Source organism: Triticum dicoccoides, chromosome 2B (assembly GCF_002162155.2).
Source record: "Triticum dicoccoides isolate Atlit2015 ecotype Zavitan chromosome 2B, WEW_v2.0, whole genome shotgun sequence".
Lineage (NCBI taxonomy): Eukaryota > Viridiplantae > Streptophyta > Magnoliopsida > Poales > Poaceae > Triticum > Triticum dicoccoides.
The window spans coordinates 198,243,823-198,251,716 of record NC_041383.1 but is presented as its reverse complement, the minus strand read 5'-3'; the positions used below and the strand labels follow the sequence as shown (position 1 = coordinate 198,251,716).

At 47.4% G+C, this 7,894-nt stretch overlaps 1 pseudogene; it reads right to left on the bottom strand.

Moving 5' to 3' along the window:
* Positions 1 to 3,102: 3,102 nt before the first annotated feature.
* LOC119363039 lies at positions 3,103 to 6,742 on the bottom strand (annotated as a pseudogene).
* Between the last annotated feature and the right edge of the window lie 1,152 nt (positions 6,743 to 7,894).

The window sequence follows — 7,894 nt, the reverse complement described above, 5'->3', positions numbered from 1 at the left end:
CCCAGATCTGGGTCGGGGGCGACACGTCGGACCAGCTCACCGGCTGCCACTACCGAATCGACCCGCCTATAACCCAGATGGGGCCCAAGGGCCCAAATCTGGGTCGGGGGCGACGCGTCGGACCAGCTCACCGGCGGCCACTACCGAACCGGCCCGCCTATAACCCAGATGGGGCCCAAGGGCCTAGATCTGGGCCGGGGGCGACGCGTCGGACCAGCTCACCGGCGGCCACTACCTCACCGCCAAGGGGCAGCACCACCACGGACAAGCCACCCGGGGATTGCCGGACCGCCTGCCGTCCGAGTAGCACCACCATCCGGACTCACCCTCGAGTGGGAGGCCAGGACACACGGGGAAGGAAGATCCTCACGCCGTAGACACCGCCCGGGCGGCGGCAAGGAGGGGCGGGGAGGATGGGCGCTAGGAGCACGGGCGAGCGGTGCCGCCACGGTCGCCGCTCGGGGCACAGGGATGGGCCGGGGAGGAAGGGGTCGGGAAGGGGTGAGGGGGCTGGCGACAACGGCGGACTCCGACTGCGGCGACGGCAGCGGCTACGTGCTGGCTGGGGGAGCCGGCGGCGGCGCTAGGAACCCTAGATGCGAGTTGTTTCCTTTTATGCTTTCTCTCTTTTTTCTTTTGGGCGCGGTTGTGTTGTTGGTGCTCCAGTTGCTATATTAATATAGCGGGGCGCAAGCCTGTTTCGGCCTCCACACGCGGAGCGGCGGAGGGGTTCTCCATTAACGGAAGAACATTACTCCATTCGTAACTTAGCTTTATCACTTTGACATATTTCCAGTTTAGCCCTCAAATATTACTTTAACATGAATTGTGCCACTAAAAAAGAATCTGGCTCACACCCGAAGTGTTCCCCCTCCTCCTTATCAACTACTCCCTCTATAAGCAAATACTCCCTCCGTTCCTAAATATAAGTCTTTTTCTTTTTAGAGATTTCAATATGCACTACATACGGCTCTAAAAAGACTTATATTTAGAAACGACATTTTAGATCACTACCTAATTATCTAAAACCATTATATTTGTTTATAGGAGTATTATTTTGCATGTTGATCTAATACTACTAATATAATTTGATCCACATAACACCAAACTCACGCTTACAATTCCCCAACACTGGCAAAACATAACTGCCGCCGCCACCCACTACACTCGCGATTGCAGTTTCCCAATAGTGGAAAAACATAAAATCATATAACCAACGACATGGCCCAGGAATAACAAATCCATATAATAAATAGATTCCACATTGAAGAGTAACTGATGGTTCTGGAAAATATCTCATGTAATAAAAATCATTTTTACTAGTAGTACAAAAAAAATTCGTTTAGAGAACAACTGAATGTCACTTGGAACTCGGTAACCAGCAGCAGGAGAAATTCAGAAATAATTACTGCTACAGAATTGAGTTCTAACGAACTAATTACATCAGGATGCGAAGAGATTCGGAGGCGCAACTTCACTGCCATCGTACAGGTTTGAATTTGGTGTTCATCGTACAGGTTTTTACTCAGTACACGGAAGCAACACTCTATCCCTCGTGCTACAAGTTAAGCAACAGTAATTTGTCGGCCCTAGAGCGGAACAATCGCTTGTACAAGCTGCATACGAAAAGTTGTTTATGAAGAGCGAGATTACAGTTACAGAGAAGAATAGATTTCAATATTTCAGTCACTTGCCTCAACTTACCCAGCATATCCTTCAGCCTTCACAAACTTACGGAGGCCATCAGACAAACCTCTTGCAAAAAGGCAGGTTGTGTTTGAACACGGACCTTTACAACCTCCATGGCTCCATAGAGCAGAGGGCAACATCGGTGATAGCCTCAGCTGAAGCAGAACCAGCCAGATAGATCAAAGTCTTGTGCAATACGAAGAAACCCTTTGCCCCTTTGCTCTTTCAGGAAAAGTTACCAAATCCAGAAGTGACGCTCTTACAATTGGCTGGGTCAATCTAACAAAATAGGCAAGCGATATTTCCATTACTAGCTGGTTTCACAACAATGATAACACATAGCAGACCGACCAAGTGCGGTTACAAATCATGCAAAAAAAAAAAATGGATGCCATATTTTGTTGGCACTTGGTTGACAGAAACGACTACTTGTATAATAAATTTAAAGAATTACATGGACTAACTCTGGATGTTTGCAGAAGCCAATTTGCAGTATCCTGTCCAACCAAATAGAAATATTCAATAGCAATTAACTAACATAACATCTGTGGAGGCTTAGCCAGACCCAGACCCTCATCCGGTCGATCGATCAGGGTGAAGAATAACTGGGTCACTAATAGAGTTTCTATATATATAATTGATCTTCTATTATTCTCAGGGAACAAGGGATGAGGATACTACGGCTTCCTCTCTTAACCACTTCTACTGCGCCTCATAGAAATAGCTTTTCTTTGCTGATGTGATTTGGATTTTTGCTCTATGCAGCCATTTCCTGTGATTAAGTTCAGAAGATGGCGACAGCGGTTGGTCAAATTAGTTAGTTAATTTATTTCATATATGCTTTAAAAAAAACTATGTTCATAAATCATGCTGTATGAGCTTAGGATGCACCCAGTCATTATTCATTAGAATCAAGTAGTTTGTTTGTTCAGCAATCTAGCTGGTGGCATCATATTTTACTTTTTGGAGTGTAGGTTACGTTGCTGGTGACACCACTCAGTTGGCCCATTGGTGTTGCTGTATTGTGAATCTAGGTGTTTGGGGTAAATGGATTTCTTTATGCTGCGGAGCTGAAAAAGGCAGTTTGATAGTTTGGCACTGGCAGTAGCCATGCAATGGGTCAAGGAGAGATTGTATTTAAAACTTGATAGTTTTGACGAATTGTGAAATAATGAATCTGCAAGGTGTTTTACTGTGGTTGCAGCTTTTAATGGTTATCTTGCAGGTGATGGAAGGTTAACAACTATAAACAAGGAAATAACATGTACCTGTGTGGTTGTTGTTCCCTCTGTTCATCAGCCTCTGCTGCGGTTGAGGTACATTCTGCTTGGTGCTACTCCTTTGTTTGTCGACTAGGTTGTTGTTTACCATGGTTACCATTAGGATATAGGATCTGCAAGGTTGCTACTTAGTTCTCGCCATCAAGTTTTTTACAATTGTAGCTAAATCCAAAATTGTATTCGTATTCAGAAGATAGGAATAAAATTTAGAGAAACACATGCGTACAGGCTGCCAATTTAGTGCACGGGTACAGCCAGTCAACCCCTCTTGATTTTTAGTTCATTGGTTAATTAGGAATCTAGAAATGATTTCCTCTTTGTTTATGGATTCCCCACTTTTTCCAAGGGAATTATTTTCTATGTAAATACAAACGGAGAGATACCACAGTAATTAAGGTTTCCTTGTTTGACGGTCCAACACCAGTAGTAAATTCCCTATTGAAAACTTACACTGACATAATTTGAAAAAGCAGCTAGGAATCTTTGGTTTGAAAGTGTCATACTCCCTCCGATCCAAATTAATTGACACACACTTAGTACAACTTTAATACAAAGTTGTATCAAGTGTGCGTCAACTAATATGAATCGGAGGGAGTACATCTATTAAGTCAAGATATATACTGTCAAGATTCTGATGCTGTTCTATATTGCTGTCACATGAGAATAATTGCAGCCAAAATAAAGGCCAGGTGGTGGTAACTTGCAGTTGAATATATTAATACCTTTTCTGAGCAAAAAAACGAACATGACTGCAATTAATTTGTCCTTCAGGAAAAACGTTGTGGATGATGAGATTATGAACAACCCCTGTCAACATTTAAGAGGTGTCGGGTAGGCATGTCTACAGGCATGCGTTTAGAGAAAAACACATACACAAGATCAGGACGCATTCCTAGACTGGCAACTATGCTAGGATGATACGTGAGACAGTGGGATGTATCAAAATTATACCATTCCGGTAATTACTATGTATTTCCACCCTTCTGTTTCCAGATGATACATAACTTCTGCTACATGAATCAATCCAGCTTCTCTGTACGACGTTACGTCTAAAGATCAGTGTGCACTGCTGCTCATTCAATTATGTTTGTCTAAATACTTACATCTTCTGTACTGATATAATGTTAACTGAAAACTCGCAATCTTTTCCAATGATTTTTGGTGGAATTTCCACTAAGGTACTATAGAAAATGTATGACATGCCTGGCAAACATACCTATCAGATATGCTTTTCGATCTGCAGTTCTCCCAGTCTGCAACTCTGTGTTTATACGTGCTGCCAAGTTAGCTGTGAAAAACATGTGTTAGCCTGAAAGCATCAATAAGTTGTGCACATTGTGGTACATTTATAGTGGGATGGGCCATTTGTTTTTTATTTGGCTTATGGACTGCTTGTGTTTCTCTTATGGTTATTTCTGTCGGATGCTTTGTTGAGAGAACTTTTCTCTTCAGGAACCAAATGAACAATTAGTGGCATCGTCGGAGGCAGCTCTTCCATTTAACAGAAAAAGGCTGAACATACCACCAGCTGAAGTAATGACTACTTCATTTTCCAATACCAAAGATGTCTGGGCAAAGAGCTGCAAGGAGAGCATTGTTCCAGCCGCTTCAATAGCAAATGAAGAGCAAATCAAAGACACTTCCTGGTGAAGAAATATTTTATTGGCTCTATGTTTCCATGTAATGAAGTGAATCCTTATGGAAGAAGGGTACCGTTGATTATCTTATTAACTATGTTACAGCTATTTCAACCCCATGTTTCCAAATGTGATCGATTCCAAATTGCGCACACTCAAGTATATATTTTACAAAGAGAAATCCTCATTAAATTTTCATCCAAGGGTTTCAATTGATGCCCTAAGTGGTTGCTAAAACCTAATGTTACCAAGAAAGACCATCCTTTTCAAAGCACTCTGGGTTTTAAATGGGACCTTGCGCCATTTGGCGCTGCATGTTACCCGAATAACATAACTAATTATGCATGCTCAAATATATATTTTGAAATATAAGTCTTTCTTAATTTTTCATATAAAAGGATTACAATTCGTACCCTAAACCTAAAGTTACTAACAAATACAAATATTTTGGCGCAACAGGTAATCTAGTATTTCAAAGGCCAAGGGTTATAGACGCAATAAAATAGCATCATCAAATGTAAAGAGCTTGGAACGACAGATCAGCAAAAGGACAGACTAGCACAACCTGTTTCCAGCAACGGTGGAATCAATGCTTAATCCAACTCCATCTCATCATCCCGCGCGCTGCCTCTGCATGACCAGATCTTTATCGTTCTATCAAGTGAAACAGTCGCAATCTGTTGTCCATCTCCACTAATATCCAGACTAGTAACGTTTGACTCATGGCCTGACAAGCTTTTAATTGGTTTGTAATCCCGAGTTGACCATAGCGCTGCTTTAGTGTCATAGGAAGATGTCGCTAAATAATAACCCTCCTGTGGTTCAAATTTCACATGCGAGATGAGACTCTTATGTGCTGGTATAGAATATAGCATTTGTCTGGTCCTCAAATCCCATATTCGACAGAAATTGTCTTCACTTGCGGTTGCAACCAGATGACCATTAGGTGAGAAGCTGACTCCTAGGACAGGTTTGACATGTCCAATGAGGGTACAGTACAATCTTCCTGACCTTAAATCCCAAACTCGAGAACTAGCATCAAACCCACAAGATGCAGCTAAAGAACCGTCTGGGTGAAAGCTGACACCATATACACTTCTGCTATGTCCCTCCTGGAGTAGAAGTTCAGTTCCAGTGTTGATGTCCCACAATCTCCAGGTCTTGTCAAAGCTAGCTGTACCAAGGTACTTTCCAGATGGATGAAAAGCAAGGCGCGCAAGACGATCCAGGTGACCATCAAAAGACATCAGAAGTGACCCATCGCTGTTCCACAATTTGGCAGTTTTATCAGCTGAGGCTGTCGCTAAGCAGTTATCGACTGGGGAGAAGGCAACATCGGTTGCACGTTCTGTATGGCCTTTCAGGGTTGCAATTTTGGTTATCTGTGGCATGCTCCACACTTTGACGATCCCACTCCAGGAGCTTGTGGCGAGCATTGAGGCATCGCGGGAGAAGGAGCAGCCGGTGAGCGGGCGGTCATCTCCAATCTCGCTGCGCTCAAGCGCGAAGTCCGCCGCCTGTTTCACAGCAAGGGCGGCCTCTGCCTCGGGGTCCTCGTCGGGGTCGGCGAGGCGTCGCTTGGCCCTCTCGATCCTGGCCTTGGCGCGGGGCAGTGAGTACATGGCGATGTCAACGCGCGCCTGGAGCAGTTGGTTGGTCCCCTCGGTGAAGAACGGGTACTTGATCTGCTCCGTGCCCTCGTCGTCGTCGCCCGGGGCTCCCTGTTCGTCCTCCTGCGCGCGCAAGAAGGCGGTCGAACTGGCCCTCGGCCTCGAGGCGGGCCATGAGCGCGCGTAGGCGGTCGCGGCGCTCCATCGCGCCCTCGCCGAAGAGCGTGATGGGCTCACCGAGGCGGCGGAGGCGCGCGCGCACGGCGGAGTCGTTGGTGGGCACGGCCATGACGTAGGCGCGGCGGCGCTGCAGGAGCTCCTGTACGGCGCGCTCGTGGCGCTCCCGCGCGGCGCGGTGGTCGTCGGAGACCTCGTAGCCGACCTCGTCATCGTCTCCGCCTCCGGCAGCGGCGGATGTGGGGGCGGGGGCGCGGGGTGGGGCGGGGACGGGGGCGATGGGTGGGTGGACGGGGAGGGGAGCCATGGGAGGGGTGATGGCAGGGGGCAGGGGCCTGGGGTTCTCCATGGACGACACTAGCCGGGGTTTGGGTAGGGTTTTGAGCGGCGAGGCGGCGGCGGCGGTGGTGGTAGCGGCGATCTGTGACCAAGGTTTTTATTGCCGAAATAGAGTTCGAAGTCGGTCCTGTTTCCTGCCTTTCCGGTCGCTATTCAGAATACCGACCGCCCGAAAGATTCGGCCTGCATTTGAATTTGGGATCTGGCCAAGCCCGTCCGCAAAACACACATACCCCCGCGCCACACACACACAAAAAAAAACATAAGTAAACCTCACAGCCACTACACGAAACCTAGGCCACAACCCCGCGCCACTCTCTTTCCTCTTCTCTCTCTCTGCCGCTGGCGGCGACGTGATTCGAGCGAGGCGGCAACACAAACGCTGCATCCTTTCGGGGGTGTGCAAGTTGCATGTCGTCGTTTGGCATGGGGGACGGAGGAGGGGGCGAGGCGCCCCTCCATCGACCAGCGCCCGGATGAGGCTTGACCGCGTGCGCATTGGTGAAGTCTCTGGCAACCCGACGCTCTCTCTTCTTGTCATGGACGGTCGGGGAGGGGGTGAGGCGTTGCTCCATCGACTTGCGGTCTGAGGGAGCTCGAACTCGTGGTCATTGGTGTTGTCTCCGGCGACCAGGACACATCCGAATGATGTGGCGTCATCGACATATGGATCAGAGGGAGGGGGTGGATGCAGTGAAGAGCGATGGTGTTGGGCGATAGGTGGAGGCAGTCGGTGGCATTGGCAGTGAAAGCAACTTGGTAGAGGAGACCGTGAGCATGGCCATGGGCGAGGCCGTGGCAACAGAGGCTCAATACGTGCAACACTACTATCGGCGCTACCACCCTATGGAAGGGGAAGGGGACGCGGACGGCGGAGGCAGGGAGGGAGGTATGTTTCCTGCGAGCGGCTAGATGACAGTTGACTGAAAACAATATTTGGGTCAGTTGGCTGACCACAATTTGTTTCAGTCGATCTATGTACTAGCTTCCCTTGGGTAGTAGTGGACCGGCCGGTGCATGCTTGTCCTTTACCAACTAATAGTAAAGCTGAGTCACCGAATTCTTTAATCTCATACTGTTTCATAAGCAAGCGGTGAGTTGTCCTATGCGTGTGTAAGATGAGATGAGATGAGATGAGCCCGACTGATAAGACATGGTTACA